Source organism: Phodopus roborovskii, unplaced genomic scaffold (assembly GCF_943737965.1).
Source record: "Phodopus roborovskii unplaced genomic scaffold, PHOROB, whole genome shotgun sequence".
NCBI lineage: Eukaryota > Metazoa > Chordata > Mammalia > Rodentia > Cricetidae > Phodopus > Phodopus roborovskii.
Window position 1 is genome coordinate 11,901,342 of NW_026126447.1, and position 22,490 is coordinate 11,923,831.

Consider the following 22,490-nt stretch of genomic DNA (forward strand, 5'->3'; position numbering starts at 1 on the left):
ATCTTGTAGGTAACTTACAGTGACTGATTACACTGATTAGACTCATTCAATGATGTGGAATTTACACCTTATAGTATATATCTAGGTAATTACCCGTGTCAATAGGAAGTTACAGTCCCTAGAGGATAACCCATTGCTGTCATTTGCCTAAATCAATAGCATTTCTAACTCTATTCTAAATATTCTTTTTATTTATTTATTTATTTATTTTTCTTATTGATCCCAGTTCTCTCCCTCCCCTCCCTCCCTCCCTTCCACCGTTCTACCACCCTCTCCACTCCACAGGGAGGTAGAATCATAAATTCTACCTCCATAGCTGTGAAGATACTAGGGAACCAAACTAAGCCTTCTGTATGTGGGAGAAAGTTATGAAACTTGGACTTTAAGAGGGTTCCCTGGCAGTAAGGCCATTATACAAACCTCATACATGAGCTAACTTGTTGGAGTCTATTCCCTAAGGTGGAATGCTATTTTAGTGGCAGTAGGACCATGATATTATCCCGGAACATGAGTTAGCTTATTGAAGCCAGGTGGTATTCCGTGCTTAGTCGTAATGCATAGGATAGGGGCCTGGCTGTGCTCTAACCTATTGTGCTAGACTATGTTAACCCCTCATGGGGGCCCTTACCCATGAATACCAGTGGACTGAGGGTGGGCTAGTGGGGAGGTGAGGGCAGTGGGAGAAGGGCAGATAGGGTGGTAGGAGGGGTGGGAGTGAGAACTGTGGTTGGATGTAAACCGAAAACAAAAAATAGAAAAATGAAAAAAAATAAGTCAAAAATAAAATGTCAATGATGTGAAAACAAATGTCCTACATAGTTGTACTATAGCACTTTTCCTTCGAGAAAATCTTACACATAATTTGGAAATTATTTTCTAAATTATAGCAAGGGAATGATCAAATTAAGACGCAAAATTAAATTCCCTTAGAAACTAAACTTGATCAGAAAAAGGTAGGGATTACATCTACAAAATTAGAGTGGGAGCCGATGACACTGACATTTGAGAAATTTTTTTTGATTCTTTGTATTTCTTGTTCCACCATATTAAAGAAATATCTTTATTTTGTAATATTATTTTTATATTAAATACTAATATAAAAGGAAAATATTTGGCATAGTACAATTTTAATAGAAATCTGGTAGAGAGAAAGTTTTATTTAGAGGTTTCTGAATGTAAGTTCATTTAAATTGACAAGCAACAAAGTGAAATACTTTTCATATTTATTTGACTTTGTAAATATTCTGTTTAAATATCTTTCTTCATCTGTTGTCAATAAACCTAAAATGTGTATATAAGCAGAATAACATAGGATTCATTTCAAGCTACATATTCTGTTAGATGTATGAATGCATGCATGCACACACATACACACACACACACACATGGGAATTCACACACAACACTGCATCTAGGATTGTTTTAATAACATTCTTAAGACCTTGTCTGTGTCTTTGCTACATGGTTATTTTTCTCTAGGAATGCACAATTTTGGATGAATGATTAGAAACTGTTAGCAAAGCAGATTTTAGTACCAATTCTTGTTTTAGCTAAATTCACTAAGGCTACAGAAAAGGTATTTTATTATCTTTACTTTTCCAGTTATCTATTGTTAGAAAAAAAGGTTAATTTCAATTTTTATTTTGATCAGCAGATTGCAATGCAATCTTTAGAATATAAAATGTAATTATTATTTCTTGCCAAGGTAGTTATACCAAGTAGCAGTTATTATGTTAAGCAGCCCATTCTTGAATTAAAGTGGAAGGTCAGGGAGGACCATTAAATGAGCTCCTGTGTCCTCATTATTATTCTACTGTTGCATCCAGCAAATGTACTGGCCAATACTAAAGATGTGCTTTGTGTTAGCAAGATTGTCTGTCAGCCTCAAGTGATGGGTCCTATACCACTGTTAAAAGAACAAAGCACAGCTTTCCTTCCAAATGGCATTTGTTTTTGTGTTGTGTGTAATTTCTCTGTTGAATTAGTTTATATTTAGTACCTTTGTTTAGAAATAAGAAGTCTTTGTTATACTACTGAAAATGTTATTATATTTGTTTTCTGGTATAATTGTATTGTTTGCAATCCAAAGTAATAAATTATGTTATCTGCCATGTCTTTCATGAGGCACACACACACACAAAACAAAACAAAACAAAACAAAACAAAAACAAACAAACAAAAAACAGTAGTTTTGAAACAAATCATGTTTTCTACATCATTTCTATTATTTCCTTTATCTGGTTATCTGATACAAAAATATATGTATACATTTTCTTTGATAATACTTTGTTTTTCTATCATAATTCCAATAATTACTCTTATATAGTATCATCACCAATCAGCTAGAAGGATTTGTAAATAACCCATAAACCTATATATAACATGTACAATTATGCAGTCACATATATTCATGTAATCGCTATTAAAAAATAAAAATAAAAAAAACCTTAATATGTCAAGTTTGTTGTGTAGATTTCAGGCCCTGTATAAGGACACCAACTTGTTCTTCATGCTATTAAAATCAGTATTTATTATACACTAGTTGTATGAATTAGTAGTCTACTGATAACTATGATTATTTATGCTATTAAGAGCATGTGTAGCCTTTATTAACTTTGAAACATTATACCAAGTCGCTGACATATATGAGCGTAAAATAATTAGGAACAATTTTTTTCTTAAGAAGAAAAAAAAAAAAAAAAAAAAAAAAGGAACAAGCCAAGCTAAAGAAAGAGGATATGCCCTTCTGAGAAGCAATTGTCCAGGCTGTAATTTGAACAGAAGTGCGAAGTGCATTGGCTTGACACATATTACTTTTCCTACTCTATTTTCCTTCCTCTTTTATTTCTATTCTTTTAACATTTCTTTTTTTCTCTTTTTGAGGCAAAGTATCATGCAGCCAAGTTTGGTTTTTTATTCATTACATAGCTGATTATAACCTGATCTCCTTCTCCTCCAGCCTTGAGTTCCGAAGGGATGGAATCACAAGCACGCAACTGTAGTGAGATATTTACTTTGTCTCCTTCTGTGGCACTGACCATGCCCATTGGTGGGTGGAGCAATGGGTGGAAGTGACCTGTGGAAGGAGGTCTGAGGAAGAGCCAGAGAACTCTCTCTTGCTGGCGGAACTCGGACAGGAGAGCATCCAGTGGAACTTGCTGGTGTTCATCTTTCTAGGTTGTAAGTTATTTCTCCCTGAATAAACATCTATTTGGCCTATTTGTTTATCCTGATCCATACTTAACCGCAATATCTGGTGTCAGAAGCAGGATTAAGATTTTCTTGGGACCTAGTTTTCACTCAGGCTGCAGAGGCTGCTCCCCTCCCCAATTATCCCCAACGGGCAGGGTCCCTTGCCTAACCAGGTGGACTCACCACAGCTTAAGGACATTTTCCTCTGCCCTACAACTCCTTTGCCTCCACAGTGGGCCTGAGAAGGAACTCACTGCTTCTCATTTTTTGCCCATATCTGCACTTTGCATTAGTGCAAAGCTGCTTGGCGCCTGCCCTGCTTGTGCATTTCCCGTGGTTAGCCCTGCTCTCCCAGCAATTCCACAAGGCTCCTTTTACGCATTTGTCTAACAAAATTTCGCTTCCCATAGTTTGTTAAGAGCTATTCTACAGGGACCAGGATCAAAAGGATTGTTTGCTGCCAGACAATATTTGGTGGTACACTTCCAGGCAGAACCCGGATCAGACCGGTCCTCTGCGGCTGGAAGCTATTTGGTGGTACACCTCCAGGTGTAACTACCACAAGCTGAGATCTACAACTAAAAGCATCAAAGTTCCAGGACAGCAGAATTACACCTAAGGTAATTGTAACATCCATTGCAATTTAAGCTGATATAATATCTGAGATCAATTGTTCCATACCTATGTCAGGATTTTAGGAATTATTTTACTTCATATATAGAAGGAATTTTAGCAGAAGAAAATTATGACTGGACCGATATGTACTTTTATTTTGTAACAGCAATGGGTTTCATCATTAACATGATATTCTAAAAGAAATGGTTTGAGATTACAGCAAACAATAAGGAACTTGTACAAACCATAGGAAACTTAGAGACAAGGATTCTAAACATTGAAAAGGATAGAATTCAAAACAGAATGCTTATTAAAAAAGTTTCAGATTATTGAAGATGGCTTTGGAGAGCTGACAGGTAGAGTACAAACTGTGGAACATAAAAATGACCAGGTAGAAAACAGAATTTGTTCCATGTCTGATACCTCAATAACCAAAACAGAAACAATGCAATGCATTAACATGCTAGCAGAAACAGCTCCTTCCTGGTCGGAGGAAGCTGCTAATAAGTTTAAAAAACTGGAACATCAGATAGAAAGACTAGATGATAGAATCTCTTCCATGTCTGAGGATAATGGCAAGCTAGCAAATAGAACATTGTTTACATGCCATTCAGATAATATCTAAGGATAAGAATATTAAAAACATGGTATCATTTGTAGTTGGAGAAAGTAAGAAACAGACTGATGCAATGAAGTCTCTAGAAAGTTATTTGATTCTAGAAGTTCAGACACTCAAAAAACAAAACAACAACAACAAAACAAAAACAAAAACAAAAACAATGGTGAATAGATTTTAGGCTTTAGAAGACCTTCAGTCTGATACATCAGAAGAAGAACTACAGGTAACAGGGCACGAAAAAGACTTAACATTTTCAATACCATTTAGGGTGTGGAAAACCAGCAAAGAAAAAACACCCAAAAGGTGTCATTGAATATCAGTGGGAACCAATAAGTATGAACGATTTAAAAGGTATAAAGGAAGCAGTAGTCTCTTATGGCATGCACTCACCATATGTGAAGCAATTAATAGAATCATGGGCACAGAATAACAAGATAAACCCTAAGGATTGGGATCAATTAATATCAGCTGTCCATGAAAATTCTCTCAATTAGAATGGAGGGCTTTATAGAGAGGAAGCAAAAGCTCTTGAACTTCAGGGCTTAAAGAAAGGTTAAAACGCTCCCCAAGTTAAAATTCTTGGTGAGGGTCTTTATGCTGACCCAGAAATCCACACTGCCTATGATGAACATATCTTGTCTCTATGCAGTACAGCAGCTCTGAATGCTTGGGACAAGGTTCATGAATTAGGGGAGAGGATAGAATCCTATACCAAGATAAGGCAAGGACCTAGAGAACGCTTTAGTGTGTTTCTAGAAAGATTTTCTAGGGCAGTACAATTAGAGGTAGCAGACACAGATTCTAGGTGAATACTCATAGAATCTTTAGCTTAAGAGAATGTGAATTCTCAATGCAAACAGGTGTTTTGGCCTTTAGAAATGCAATCAGCACTCTTGAATGAATGGGTCCTATATACAGGCAACATTGAGTATAATGACAATAAGATTAAGCATGGGTAGGAGAAGCCATATCTAAAAGTCTGAGAAGACATCAAGATAACAGAGTTTCTAACTATGGTGACTTAGAAGCTTGGGCAGGAGAAGCCATCTCCAAAGGTTTGAAGAGATATCAACCTGTCAGATGTTATAACTGTGTTAAGATAGGACATCTAAAAAGAAATTGTAGGCAAAGCTTCCCTAGAAATACACTCCCAGGAATGAATCAAACAGAAGGCCTCAGCCTCCTGTGTTATGTAGAAGGTGTGGCAAAGGCAGACACAGGACAAATGAGTGTAGCTCGACAAGACACAAGAAAGAAATTCTTTACCATCTGGAAACTCCTTGTGGGGCCTCTCGAAGGCCCCCCTCGTCACAGGTGGTCCGAACATTCCCAGTCACAGTGGAAGATAATCTCCCAAAGGAAAATTAGAAAATTCTGTGCCTATTGTAAAAACTCATACTGCTCTGGATGACACACTAGTGACGGAAGTTGAATCAAACATGACAGAAGGAAATAAAAAACGTATATTTTAGCAAACCGCTAGAAATAGTCAAAGGCCTAGATTGATAGTTTAGATGAATAATAGACTGTTTAACGGGTTACTTGTCACAGGGGCAGATGTAACTATCATAAGTACTACATCTTGGCCTTGAAGATGGCCCCTGCATGAGGTAAATGTTCAATTCTTAGGGATTGGAACCCTGTCTCAGGTAAAACAGAGCACGGGATGGACTGAATATATAGGACCAGAAGGACAAAGAGGAAGGTTGAGACCATATGTGGTTGATGTAGTGATAAATTTAAGGGGTCATGATCTATTACAGCAATGCAATACACAGATTAACATTCCTCCAGTATTAGATAGGAACCATAAACGACCTCATGATTGTGGAAAAAATATTATAAAGTACTATACAAAACAGATACCAAATATCCAGGCTGTACAAAAACAGAATACAAGTGCTGAACAATCAGAGGAACCAAAAGCCCTACCTTTAAAATGGCTAACAGAAGAACATGTCTGGGTAGGACAATGGCCTATGATCTCTGAGAAGTTAGAAGCTTTAGAAAGCCTGGTTCAGGAACAGCTAAATGCTGGACATATCAAGGAATCAACCAGCCCTTGGAATTCTCCTGTATTTGTGCTCAAAAAGAAATCTGGTAAATGGAGAATGCTTACAGACCTGAGAGCCATCAATAAAGTCATCCAGCCAATGGGCTCTCTACAGCCTGGAATGCCCTTGCCTTCTTTGATACCCAAAGAATGGCCTATTATAGTTATTGATTTAAAGGATTGTTTCTTCACTATACCATTACAAGAACAAGATAAAGAGAAATTTGCCTTCATGGTACTTAATTACAATAATTCTCAACCAGTGAAGAGTTATCAATGGAAGGTTTTGCCACAGGGAATGCTAAATAGCCCCACCTGTGCCAATATTTTGTACAAAAACTGCTAGAAATAATTCGTAAACAGTTTCCACAATCCATAATCTATCATTACATGGATGATATATTGTTAGCTGACTCTAAAGGAGAAATATTAGAAAAAATGTTTGAGAAAGTAAAGGAATTTTTACCTTGCTGGGGATTACAAACTGCACCTGAAAAAATACAAAAAGGAGAGTCTATCAACTACTTAGGATATAAAATAGGTCTACAGAAAATTTGACCACAAAAAGTACAGATCAGGAGAGATCGCTACCAGACACTTAATGATCTTCAAAAATTACTAGGAGAGGTTTCTCAACTGCAAACCTTTCTTGGAGTAGAAGGGCATGATTTGAAAAACTTAAAAATGGCTCCAAAAGGAGACAAGGACTTGAATAGTCCATGAATACTATCAGCTGAAGCTGAAAAGTAATTAGAATGGGTAGAAAAGAGGATACTAGAAGCACATGTGGACCATGTGGATCCAAACCTAGACTGTATTCTGGTTATATTACCATCTAGAGAATATCCTTCGGGGATTTTAATGCGGAGAGAAGATATCATATTAGAATGGATATTCCTACCACATAAACAGAATAAAAAACTAAAAACATATATAGAAAATGTGTCTGACTTGATTATAAAAGGTAAATTAAGACTTCGTCAGCTAATGGGAAGGGACCCAGCAGAAATCATAGTACCTTTAACTAATGAGGACATTTCCTCCTTATGGAGAGATAATGAATATTGGCAGAGAGCATGCAGTAATTTTTTTGGGAATGATTAGCAACAATTATCCCAAAACTGAGAGAATCAAATTCATAAAGAATACGATTTGGATCCTTCCACACATTGTGAGAAAAACACCTATTTCTGGAGTTCATACATTCTACACTGATACAAACAAATCAGGTAAGCCAGGATATAAATCAGGAAAAAAAAGCAAAGTGGTTCAAAGCCCTTACAATTCTGTACAAAAGGCAGAATTGTATGGAATTCTCGTGGTACTAATGGATTTTACAGAACCCCTCAATATAGTTACTGACTCTCAATATGCAGAGAGAGTCATTTTACACATTGAGTCTGCAGAATTTATTCCTGACAATACAGAATTAACTTCATTGTTTATACAGTTACAAAATATTATCAGAAAGAGGACTATATATATATATATATATATATATATATATATATATCACATCAGATCCCATATGGGTATGCTAGGTCCTCTAGCATAAGGCAATGATGAAATTGATCGTTTATTGATAGGAAGTGTGCTAGAAGCCTCAGAGTTTCATAAGAAACACCACGTGAACAGCAAAGGTTTAAAAAAGGATTTTTTTAAACTTGGCAACAAGCCAAGGTAATAGTAAGGAAATGTCCTACTTGCTCATTCTATAACCAAACTCCTTTACCACGAGGCAGTAACCCTAAAAGTATAAATAGGAATGAAATATGGCAAATGGATGTGTTTCATTTTGCAGAATTTGGAAAATTAAAATATGTACATCACACTATAGATACATTTTCAGGGTTTCAATGGGACACTGTTCTGAGCTCTGAAAAGGCTGATTCTGTTATTACACACCTATTAGAGGTAATGGCCATTATGGGCATACCTGCACAAATAAAAACTAACAATGCTCCAGCATATGTCTCCAGCAAATTGAAACAGTTTTTTGAGTATTATAACATAAAGCACATAACTGGTATACCACACAATCCTATCGGACAAGCAGTGGTTGAGAGATCCAAACGTACTTTAAAAGAAATGCTATGTAATCAGGCAGGAGGATTCAAGACACCCAAACACAGATTACATAATGCTTTATTAACATCAAACTTTCTTAAAGCTGCATAAAGACACTGGGCAATAGAAAAACTTCTGAACTAAATCAGCCTGTGTACTTCAAGGATGTATTGACCTCAGAATGGAAAGCAGGATATGTGTTATGTTGGGGTAGGGGTTTTGCATTTGTATCTACAGGAGAAGAAAAACTATGGATACCATCAAAGTGAATCAAGATCTGAGTTGAACAAGAGAAACATCTTAATGAAGAGAAATGACAAGTCATCCAACAAATTACATCCCATGAGATGTGCAGAGATCTCTCAAATGTAGGGGAAGTGTTCTATACTTGTTCTTACAGAAAAACAGAGAAAACCTGTCTTCAAACAGCCAAAAGACACTGAACATGTAGGTACCTACAGAGGAGAAGATAGCTCTCCAGAAACAATCACTTGAAGCAGAATCTGATATATGATAAAAATATTTAATTGTAGTAAACTATTTCTATACAGATATATATTTCTCTCTACTATCTAGTATTCCTGAAGTCCCAATTCATGTAAACCAATGCTGGCTTTGGAGTTGGATTTGGCTTTCCTTCTCTAAATTCAAGCATGTTGTTAAGATTAAATTCATGGTTTCTGCCTTAAATCGAGAAGCCAATTGGTGTAAGACAGAAGAAAACAAAATCTGGGAACTCATTTCTTATACGCAATTTTTTCTCTGAAATCATAATTTTCTCCCATAAATTTTAATGCTTATTTTTGCCTTTCCCTTATGCATACCTTAAAACTTGAAAATTTTACTTTAATATTGATGTTTACGTTTTCCACAAGGAATAATAATAATTCCTAACAGCAGTCTTTGATCTCTCAGGAAAGAAGAAGAGCCCCCATGTCATCATTTCCACTTGACTCAACCTGATGCATCTGGACTACAAACATCACCCTAAAACCGGTTTGAGACTGCTTTGCTCAAGACAACTCATGACTAGTTAGCTATAATGGTGCACCTTCTTATTACACCCTGGCCAGAGTTTCAAATAGAACTACAGTCAAGCATTTTCAGCCACACAGTGACTAGCTACATATGTCACAGCCAGTTCTGTTGTGAAATTTTGTTGCTAAAAATTTTCTTCCTACAGGATCCCATGGAGCAATCATCATCCCATTTCAGCAGGAAGTAACCTTAAGAAATGATGCCCCTTTCCCTACCCTTAGAATTTTGGGATAATAGTCAGCTTTTTTGGGTTTGTTTATTTAGGTTTGGGTATGGAAGGTAATGCTTACACTCGGGTTTATCTTTTAGACAGGAATAGGGTATGGTTGGGAAAGGTATGGTTTAGATGGGATATAGGTAGATTAGCCTATTTTCTTGTGAATTTGAGTAAGAGTGAGATAATTGTATTTTATAGCTTACATTGTTATATAATCTTATATGTGGTAAGCTACGTAAAATTAAGTTTATATTTTGTTATATTGTGTGAAATCTTTCTACTTATGATGTTTTATGCACATTATTTTTACCATATTCTATGTATGTATACTTTTACTTATGTTCAAGACATTTTGTATATTGATATAATTTATGCACATTTACTCTTTCATATTCTATGTATGTATACTTGTATTCAAAGCATTTTGTATATTTATATTATTTGGGATATTTATCATTCTGCCCTTTCTAGTTCTACCTCTTGTCTTAACATTTCTACTTTACCTCTATTTTAGGGATTTATATGTATGTATATGTACATAGTTATATTGTTTAGGTATTTGTTCCTGCTTTTCTCAGGGAAGATTCAATCAGTTTTTAGTTAAGTTCCTGAGTATTACTGATTATCCTCACTAATTTTTCATGTACCTATGAGATTAGTTAGATATAGATGCTTAATCTTCAATCACTTCATAAACATGCAGAACATGGCATTTAAATATTTTAATATTAGTACTCCGTTGACATGAGACACTGTTGCTCCTGACAGTACCGTGCACTTTCCCCAAAATATGTTGGACACTGTTGTTGCTCCTGCTGGAGTTCATTCTTGCCTCAGCTAATGGCCTGTTGGACAAAAAACTACCCCTCCTTGACCACTGATTTGGACATGCAGTCCTATGTGCTTGCCAGAGACAAATATAGAAGACTGCTCTACCTTGCCAAGTCAGGGTAAGACAGCATTCTACCTCCCTGCTGTTGTTGTGTTCTGTCAAGTTCTCTTGGCCTTAGCCAAAACTGGGTTTACCAACATTGCTGTGAGACCTAGGGTGACTGTCCAGGTAGCTTGTTGTTTCTATCCTTGCTGCACCTTTTGGAAGTTGCCCATCTGCACTTCCTGTCTACCCTCGTATCGTTATTTTCCTTCTCAGGTCTTGATGAGGTTGAAGATTAAACTATCACAACTATTATTCTCTCTTCCTAGTTAGATAAATTAGGTACTAGACTTACGTTTTCCAGCTTAGGACAACTCTGTTGTAAACTCCGTTATGCCTTCACCCTAGGACTAGATATGTAGATTATTTTGTTCTCGATTTTCCTTTTGTTTTTTTTAGAGCACACTTGTTATTCACTGTTTTGTATATAGTTTTGCATCAAGCCTAAATCTTTTCTTTAGACTAAAAGGGAAATTGTAGTGAGATATTTACTTTGTTTCCTTTTGTGGCACTGACCACGCCAATTGGGAATGGAACGATGGGCGGAAGTGTTATGTGGAGGGAGGTCTGAGGAAGAGCCGGGGAATAATCTCTGGCTGGCAGGACTTGGACCCGAGAGCATCCGGTGGAACTTGCTGGTGTTCATCTGTCTAGGTTGTAAGTTATTTCTCCCTGAATAAACATCTCTTTGGCCTATTTGTTTATCTTGATCCTTACTTAACCGCAATATGCACCATCAGACCTAGAGAATGATTATATGCTCCTACTTTATTTCCCAGACATTGCACTCTTCTATCCTACATATAGATGCTCCAGTAACACTTCTTCCTCTTGTGGAAGGTGTTAATGAACATCAGTTCCATTTTCCACTCAGAGTCACCCAGCATTAGGTCTGTAATCACAGCTGTCCTGTTTTTATTGTCCCTTTTCCATCTAGGCATTCTCAACACAGAACATTGTCAGTCAGGCAATTATATGATTAATTGCCTTGACATTGATATTCTAATTATTTTGAGGCTTAAAATAAATATATATTGACTTGTATACATTGTGCTATTCTATTGAATTAATCTACAGTTAACCTAGGCCATGAGAGCTCAGATTCACTCTTTAATTAGATAATATGTAACCTGTGTAAAGACTTCATACGTAACACATTCTGGTTCTACTCACTCTGTACCCAGTAATGCAAAGCCCAATGGAATGTTCACTGTGCACCTAGTTTGATCCTTTTGCAGTTTTCTCCATACAATGGGCATTTTCTGGGAGGTAAGAAATTCGCTCAGGGCCACATAACTGGGCAGAGATATATCAGAAAGGACAAAAGCTTTGAAAATAACCAGGAAGAATTAGAAATTAGAATGTGAGATAACCTTATCTCTTAGCATTGCATATCACCTTTCCCAAAAGACTAAAATATCCTAATTCTATTGACTGTGGGAATCACTCCGGCAACAAAATATAAATGTCCCCAGTAACTAGAAAATGTTATAGAAAAAGAGAGCAAAGAAACTCTTCATATATTACCACCAAAGTTTTATCAAGCTGTCTTTTAAAGGAGGATGTTATGTAGACATGATAGCCCTCATTAAAGAAAATATGCTGCTGTATTTCTGAATAGTCTCTTGGCAAGTGTGTTCTCTGTGCTACCAAAAATGCCTGCTCAGTAAGCTCAGAATATCTATTCCTCTCAAAAGTACATCTGTGATCACTGGCAAGTGAATGAAGTACCATACAACTTGATGCTATCAAAAAAAAATCATCATTGCTTATAAATATGCATAGATATATACCTGGGGCCAGTGACTTTTACTCTGAAATAGATATCTTACTCTCTTATCTGCACTGCCAATCAAACCTTGTGTTCTTTCTTAAGTACAAGCACAAATTCTCACTTTTGTCTTCAAAGACACTACAGCATTTTTTTTTTGTTTTTGTTTTTTAAATTGGCCTTTCTGCTTTCTGTTCTTCCAGGCTCTTCTCAAAGGTCCTATTTCTTCTGATACACCTTTCCCTGGTTATGTAGCCTTTAGTAAATTTCTTACCTCCTTAGCAACAGTTTCTCCCTTCCTTGACTTACTTTTGAGTGTCCCTAAGCTGACTTAGACATTATGTGCTCATGTATCCTGCTCTTCATTGCTCACTGTTCCAGTTCACAGCCCAGTGCAGAGCACACTGCTCTACCTACAATCTGCATACAGTTTGTGATGGATGGCAGACCCTAGGAACTTCATATTCTCACAGGAATGGTGACTAGTAACCTTATTCCTCCATGTGGACCTGTAAGAAGTCTTTGAATCCTTGATGCACTCTTTTTTTTTCTTTTTCTTTCTATTCATTTTTCACATGATACACACCCAAACTACACCCTTCCTGTATTTCTCTCACTCCCCCACATTCCCTCTCCCCTAGATCCACTGCTCCTATGTTTCCCTTAAGAAAAGAGCAACCCTCCAAGGGATATCAACCAGCATGACATTACAAGATGCAATAAGACTTGGTTATTAAGGCTGGATGAGGCAATCCAGTAGAAGTAAAAGAATCAGATCAGGCAAAAGAATCAGAGATACCCCTAATCCCACTGTTAGGAGTTCCACAAATAACAGCAAGCTAAAAAACAAACAAACAAACAAACAAGCACACACACACACACACACACATACACACCCTCCCCCCGACACACAAACCACAGCATGCATGCAGAGGACATAGTTCAGGCCAATGCAAGCTTTGTGATTGCTGTTTCAGTCTCTCTGAGCTACTATGAGCATCAGCTGTATAATTACTCTTACCAAAATTATTTCCAAAGTGAAAATGAAGTACTGAACAAGCCATTTCCATTTATCTGGTTCTGTGGGTCCTTTGCAATGTCTAAGTGATTACTGGTTTTGCATTAGAGATTGTATTGTAGAGATTGTATTCATTCCTTTCTTGGGAGAAAATAAAACCATGCTAACAATATCACATGTTATCCTATACCCAAATTTAACCTTGTCCTGACTGAATGTTTTAACCTAAAAGTTTCCTAGTCACATCTGTACCTCACTTGTTACCTGTAAAACCATTTGATGGGCTACATGCTTTGCACAGTGTGATCATGCTTGAAATCTACATTAGGAGAGTATTTGACTCTGCAACCTAATGATAATCCTTTGAACTATGGAAGTCAAAAGTAACATGTTGAATGCTTTGAAAATAAGTATCTGGCTACTAACATTAGATTACAAACATATTTAAGTAAGAAAAGATACATGAAATTATCTGTAATATTGAAAATCAAGTTTTAGAAATGAAAGAAAAATCACTGTGTATAACAAAACCATATCACCTTTCTGTGCTATTTCAAACAGGGTCACTCCAAAGTGATGCCACGCTACTCTATTTTAGTAAGTTTTGTATCTTCTTTGGTGTATGTATCCTGTTAATGTGGAAACAAATCAGTGAGGTACACTAAACATTTACAATAGAAAATGTAGACAATTACGTTTCCATGCATTATTTTTATCAGTTTTATTTTAGGTGTATGACCATTTTGCCTCTGTGTATGGATGTGTATCATTTATCTGCCTGGTACCTTCAGAAGTCAGAAGAGGCCATCAGAATCCCTAGGACTGAAGTTATTGATGGTTGTGTGCTACGAAGGTGGTGCTGAGAATGGACATTGCCTCCTCTGCAAGAGCACTAACTACTCTTATGACTCCAGTCCCTCATGCTATACTTATTGGTATAAACTTGAGCCATCATTCTATCTCCACTCCTAGTATTTATTGTTATAGACATCCCCAATTCTTGGTTTCACATCCAGATCAGTAAGAAATTCCTCATGGTTACTATTTATTGTACATAATATTTTCAGGGATTCAGTCAACCTCAAATCAATTCATCTCACAGATATCAAATCAAATATGGGACAGAAATCTATGCTTTTAAAAAAGAGAACTGTTACCATATCCATATGTTAGACACCCTGATCATTCAAGGTTTGATTCATGCTATACTTCTCTCTGCCCTCACACACCCAAACAGTCAAATAGGCATCCCACTTCTGTACTTTCTAAAAATATTCAACAGAATAGAATCATCAATAGAGCAATCATTTATGGACCTCTTCAAAGTGCCTAGCCTTTGGATGTAATGACAACTTTCCTCAATATGTATTATTTGCATTATTCCAGCTCATTTTAAAACAATGCCTACAACAGACTATCCAACACACCTGCCAAGAGCAATTGGGGCTCAGTGGATGCCTAAGCCACTTAAAAGACACCATTTCTAATCTATAAAATGTACTCTTCAGCTAAGATATACATGAGCTTACTTTCATCAGGTAGCAGAGTCCTCTCAATTGACTCTAAAATATATTTACCTTTTTGAACAACATTTTTGCCCTTTTGAATAAGAAAGGCACTTAATCTCTGTGAATATCAAAATAAATAAAAAGTCTTATACTCTTTAATTCATTATAACATAATACGACATTCACTGTGGTATTATGTTTCCTTTTAACCCACCAGTTTGGAATAATAGGCAAGAGTTTAAATGAATTCATATCCTAGATTTGTCTCTCCTAAAGACAAGATGTTTGCATTTTTCAATAGCATCTATCAAAATAAACACAGAGAATATGATCATAAAACATAACAATAGATTTCAAATGGTATACTACATCTTATTTATTGGAACTTGAGATGAATTATTCAATTTTATAACAGCAAAAAGTCGTGAAAAAGGCTCAGACACAGTTATGATATATTAGATAAATGTGCCAATGGTAGTATTCAGATCACTCTATTCTGGGAAAATATCTTTTATTTAGGATGAGAATCACTTGTATTCCAAGGGAAAAAATAAGGATTATATTTTGGGAGTAACTGTATCAGAGCCATGTGGAATGTGATACTGAAGAGGGATGTAAACATCTGTGTTCCTTTATCAGTTAAAATGGACAGAGAGAAAAGAAGGTCCATCTGTGAAGGCAGCCATATGCCCATCAGCATCTTACCCTCAGAGAAGAGCCAAAGCAAAAGAGACAGAATCTTTATTCAAGGAACAAAATGCTACCATAAAGAGCCCCGTGGAAAGGTAAACAAATGCAAGCAGTGTGCTTTCATTTCCTCTCTACTAGTGACCCCTGAAGCTGAGAGACATGATTTGCCAGAGAAAGCCAAATGCTTCCAGTGTATGTATTTTTCCCCCATTCTTTCCAGTTTGGTGGCCTCCACATTCACTTCCTTCCCCTTGACCCTGTAACTGGCAATAGGAAGACCTCACGTTAATGTTTTAGATTCTTTGTGTGCTCAAATGAATGTTTCCAACTGTTTCTGTAACAGGTATCACACTTGGCCACATCTAATCCCGAAGCTGCCCAGGTTTCACTACTTATTTGCTTTAAAATCCCAAGGATTATGGATATCCATGCTATTAAAAATATATTTAGTGATAATCTTTTCAGCAGTATGCTGAAGTGCCAATAATTGTCATGTATTTTGTGACTTAAATTAAAATCACTATGTGCACAGACTCCAAAGTAGGAAGTGAGCCACCACAGAGAATTCTTCCAGGTCATCTGCAATTAGTCTTAAGGAACTCTGTGAATATCCACCCTCAAAGTATTCTTCCTGTTCTTAATCTACTGTTCATCTAAAGTAAAATTGTAAATCACACTATGACCAGGGATGGATAAAAAGAATTATGAAAATCTTAAATGAATTTTTAATTCCTGTATTCACCCTACTTAGAAGCTCATGCTTCCCACTAAAGCTATGGATAGTCCTGTCGGCTGGACTGTCAAGTGGTAGGCTCAGAACCTCTGTTAGCGGTCTCTTTCCTTTTTCACATCTGTTATCTTGGCAATTACTGTCTTTTTGGTTATTTGGCCAAACAGACTGCTGATACTGTACAGCAATTCCACTCTAGACCAGTTGGCAACTGCCTCCTAGAGACCTTCTTGCTTGCTTCCCACTATAAAGTTTTCCACGTAGTATCTCAAGGCATAAATACAATATGATAATTACATATTTTGTATAAAAGTACACATGGTCTTTTGTGGCATTTATAATCAAACCTTATATACTTAACATGGCTTATAAGTTTCACTTTTCCTCTTATCTTCCTGAGTTTCTTATAAGATTTTTGAAATATACTCCAACTAAGAACAGGATAACTATACAAATTATTAGAATCTTTGGACAAGTGCCATCCTTCCTGGAAAAAATGTAAACAAATAGTCTTGAATGGTTGTATGGCAGCTATGAAGCATGGAAAACATACAAGTCTTGACTGTTGTAGAATTGATCATTTCCTTCCTTTGTCTCATATTGCACAATCCATCCTTCCCTCTGGTGAAAGGGAGGTCCCTCCTCCCATAGAGCTCAATTACCTGTTTTTGGAAAAGGTCTTAGTGTCCTTCTACATGCTATTTCTCAAGTTCGTTCAGCTCAAATAGGCAGTATGTCAAGGGGCCATATATTGGGTGGTCTGGTTTGAAGTTCATCATAAACCTGCCTCAGCCTCAGCCTCAGCACACGGTTTTCCACACTACTGCTTTTCTGAGTCTGGACATTTTGGAAGATCCCCTTGTATAGTGAATCATATTTTCCCTCTAGCATAGTGTATCAGTGTGAACATCTTTTCCTTTGGAAACCTTTCTGACAGCTAAATAAACCAAACACTTGAGTATTTAATTCTTCATAACTTTTTTTAATCAAAATTAAGACCCACTTTGTGTATATGTATTTAATCTTTTAAATATTTCTCTAATTAGGCTGTGAAATTAATAAAGATTTAAATTTTCTGCTCTACCATTGTTAGCTTTTTCCTCTTCACACACTATTATTCAACAAACTTCTCTATTAAATATTTTTAATTAATTATTTCCAGCCCAATTACATTTTGCCCTCCCTTGCTTTCTCCTCTCCTCTTGGTCACTCTCCCCAAACTTCCCTTCTACTCCTCCTCCTTTGTCTTCAGAAAAAGAGCAGGTTTCCCAAGGATATCAACCAGTCATGACACAGTAAGTTTCAGAGACACTAGGTACTTCTCCTTTTAAGGCTTCCAGAGGCAACGCAGAAGTAAAGAAGGGTCCCCAAAGCAGGTAACAGAGTTAGAGTCATCCCCTGCTCCCACTGTTAGGAGTCCCATAAGAAGACCGAACTACACAAGTGCAGCATATGTTGATAGGGCCTAGTTAAGTCCCATGCAAACTCTCTGGCTTTGCGTTGAGTCTATGTGAGCACCTATGAGCCCAGGTTAGTTGATTCTGTTGAGCTTCTTATAGTATTTTATCCTGTCTGGCTCCCATAATCCTTCCTCCCCTTTTTCCACCGGATTTTTTGATGTCAACCGAACAGTTGACTTTGGGTCTATACATCTGTTTTCTTCAGTCACTGGGTGAAGCCTCTCGGACAGTAATTGGGCTAGGCAACAATCTATGAATATAGTAGAAGACCATTAGTAATCATTTCATTGACTTTTTCAAAAAATTATCAGCCTTGTTTTTTTTCATATCCTTGGTGTCCGGCTTGCTCAAATTTTGTGTGCTGGACCTCCAAGCATCAGGATTAAGCTCCCTCTTATAGTATGAGTCTCAAACTGGACCAGCCATTGGTAAGCTACTCCCACAATTTCTGTGCTTTATTTACCCCAGCACATCTTGTAGACAGGGTTAATTGTAGGTCAAAGGTTATGTGTCTGGATCCAACACCTACACTAGAAGTCTTACCTGTTTACAGGAGATGGTTGGTTCATGCTCTGTATCCTCAAAATCCTTTGTATTAGTCACAAAGCAAGTATGTGATAAACTACTTTGATAATGGTTTTAAAATTCATATCCATCAAGCATAAAGCATTGCTCTCTATACATTTTGCTTATTTTTTTTTGACACAGGGTTATACTGTATGTCCTAGGCTAGACTGGAAATCACTATGCACACCATACTGGCCTTGAACTCAGATATCTAACCTCCCATGTTAGGATTAAAGTATATGCCTCACCTCTAGCTTTAAGTACTAATTTTAGTCATTTAATATAAAATGGATATATAAACCAGAAGAAATATAAATTCATTTATTGTACCCATGAAAATTGGTAATTAGAAATACTCTGTTAAATTAATGTATAGAGTTCTGAAATGCCAATTCCAAATGTACACACTCAAATGATTCATTCCTACTGGCTGGCATTCATTGTGCCAGACATTTCTACTTATTCTACTGAAGGAGAAATGTATTCAATAGTCTTACCCAGCTATGAACTATGTGAGTTACAGTAATGATGGTACTGACATAATGTATAGTGCCATAAATGGTATGATGTTATAGGAGTAACCAACCACTTTCTGAATGGATTTTTAAGCCTGCTTCACAAGACAGAACTTGTGTCTGGTACTGCTAACTGGATCCAAATTCATGACTTGCTATGCTATAGGCACCAGGGGAGAAGCTAATATTATTATTTTGATAAACTGATCTACTATTAAACTGTCTTATACCTTATACCTTATACTGCAAATTGTTCTTTATATTCACATATTTGTACATCTCCCATCTTTCCTGAAATAAGTTTATTTTTGCAATAGATGTTAATTAATATAGATACAAATCACAAGTTATGGTGCAAATAATTAGTGGCTGTGGAGTACACAACTCTAAATGAGATATCTCTATCATTCATTTCCTCCAAAAGCATAGGGATCAACAAAGAATGAGTATCAGAATGGGAGATGTATAGGGGTCATGTGCAGAGAACATTTCTTTTTCTGGAAATTATAGGGTGCATGTAAACATTAACTCACAGCAGCTATGTTTGCATGGACAAAGTCAATCAAACTCTGAGGATTTATGTGGGGGAGATTAATGAAGGGCTACTCTTATTGGAGTAGCTATTGGTATCTGATGGCTACTGGGCAGGAAGAGTTAGTTTTCTACAGGAATGTGACAAAGAATCTACCTGTGCTAGGCTAAACAGTTTCACACCCTTGTAATACAGGCAGCACTAGACATGGTCAATGGTTTAAGAGAGAAAGAGACAGAGACAGAGGCAGAGAGACAGAGAGAGCATACATGCTTTGGGGAGGGCTAATATAAGAGTAAGGGAGAAATTGGAATGAAGAGAGTGGGGTGAATTTGTTTAAACTACATAATATGCATTATGAATTTTTTAATTTAAAACCATGTTATTAAATGTTATTAAAAACAAAACACCTAACTAAATAATTAAGCTAAATTTTTATATTTAATAAATATCATAAATATACTGTATATGATAAATGCAGCTTAAAGAGCTATCATTTTAAAAAATCTTCCTGTATATTTGTCTGTGCATATGATATGTTGTGATATGTGTGGTATATATGGGTGTGCATCTGGTATCTGAGAGAATAAATTGCCCCAAGGATATCTAAATAACTCATCACATTTCCTCCTATTATTGCAAAAGTATCTTTGGGGCTGAGGTGTGCATCTTTGTTTATATAATAATCATTTTTAAATACATACACCACGTGAAGTATTTCTTTAAAATGTAACTAAAAGTGAAAATTAGGTGCCTAAATGTAATGGGACCCTACATCATTGGTGGAACTTTCAAGGTATGTTTTAACAATGAAACACATTCACACATTCAGACATGCAGTCGTATTAAATTGCTCATGCATGCTAAGGTTATAATTTCCCACAAATACAAATACAAATACAAATACAAATACAAATACAAATACAAATACAGCAAATAGGCTGTCTACATTTTACATACTGATTAGAAACCAACCATTCTTGTGTTTACTATGAAGAGTTAGATGAATAGAAAATTGTCTTGATAAAACTTAATTTAATTTTCATAGTATAAATACACACTTTCATATATTATATAATCAATTATTAGTACATTGAAGATCCACATTTATGGAGTGTTACTGAATGTAATCAGCCAATTAAATATATAAATAAATTCTTACAATTTTCCTTAGAAAGCATGTATTTTCATACTTTACTACCATGTCATATACATTACTTTCAACTCCCTGAAACTCAAACAATAAACCTTCATAGAAAAACCCAGTTTGATAAAACTTGACAGGTGATAAAATAAGTTTTACTTTAAATAACTTACTGCCTCTATTCATTGGTGTCAAATAGACTTCACTACAAAATTCCTAATGTATAAAATTGTCACTCATTTCCTAAGAACTTTCTTCTGTTATCGAAATCTTTACTTTACCATGTTCTTAATAAAGTTTTATACATCGCTCTCAGTGAATTTAAGAACATGGGGCTAGATTTCAAAGCACACATTATGAAAAAGTCAGTTTTACAAATCAATATTTGTTGTTGTTTTAGGACAAAATGGCATCAAGTCTTAAATTCATGAGGATCTTTCACATTAAAATTTGACCTTAAGATTCAACTACCATGTTTTAAAGGGTATTTTTAGAAACATATGAGTTCGCCTTTGCATGACAGCTCCTACTGCCATTAACATTTTTAGAACTCTTAAAAATATTATTCTTTACCTATTTTACATATATAAGTTTCATCCCTACTACTGTTTACCCTACATCCTCTTCTCTTAGCTCTCCCATCTCCCCTTCCTCAAGATTCACTTCTCCATTTTCAGATATGGAGAGAGAAAGAGGAGGGGGGAGACAGCCTCCCAGGGACATTAATAGAACATGGCATAACAAATTACAAAAAGGCTAGGCACAAACCCTTCTACCAAGGCTAGACAAGGTGACCAGTAGGAAGAAAGGGTTTACAAGTCCAGGCAAAGGTGTCAGAGATACTCCCACTCCAACTTTTAGGAGTCTCACCAGCACACAGAACTATACAACCATAACTTATATGCAGAGGACCTAGGTCAGATATATACAGGGTCCGTTATTGTAGCTTCAGTCTATTTGAATCCAGCAGAAGAGGGAGAAGAAGATTTCTAGGCGTTAATGACAACACATGACTTTGGATCTTAAGAAGCCCTTAAGTTTGAAAAGTAGTTTCAGATTCTGCAGCTACAACTTTATAGAGTTGCCTCAATCACATAAAGTCAACAAGAACCTATAAGCAAGCAATGTCACTTTTGAAACTGACAATTATTTTTTACTCAACCACTTTTTTTTAACTATTAAGTTACACTTCATATATAAACAACAAAGAAAAAAAAGAGCGAAGTTATTATATATTTCTTATATCCCAGAATACTTACTGCTTTGTCAACAAAACAATAATTTCTACATATTTTTCTTTGTAGTCCCTTTTTTTCCCCACCAACCGAAATTCTTAACTCTGCATTCTAATATATATATATATATATATTGAATTAAAATAAATTTAGAAATAAAAACATTTTCTAAAATTATGCATGTGGTAATTAAAATCTTACCATCAAATCACAGGTTAGGCACTCAATGCAAGTTCACCACCCTGAGACCTAGAGAAATATAACACAAACGAGGCTTTAGTATTGACACTGATTTTCATTAAACATTGAATCCAATGACAAGGGTTATTGTGGATACGAATTATTAAAGTACATTTAACTAAGGTTTTTAAATTATACTTTTGTTGGAAATAGCGTCACTCAACTTACAAGAAATTATTGGTATTTAACATTCATTCTTTTAATTTGAACTATGTAATGCAGAGATTATAGAGTTTTCCTTCTAATAGGCCTGTGAGAGATGTCTACATTTGAACACATAATAACATCGGAAGATGGAATTCTAGAGGGTAAACTCCACTCATTCTTTATCATTGACAATACCTA

General features: G+C 36.0%; 1 long non-coding RNA gene across 1 annotated transcript in view; it reads right to left on the minus strand.

Moving 5' to 3' along the window:
* The window catches only part of LOC127224838 (uncharacterized), a 427,306-nt gene extending 405,151 nt beyond the window's left edge, over window positions 1-22,155 (minus strand). Inside the window, exon 1 of the long non-coding RNA XR_007834742.1 lies at window positions 22,107-22,155. This is a non-coding gene — a long non-coding RNA (uncharacterized LOC127224838). The remainder of the gene's footprint in view (window positions 1-22,106) is intronic.
* Window positions 22,156-22,490: the final 335 nt, after the last annotated feature.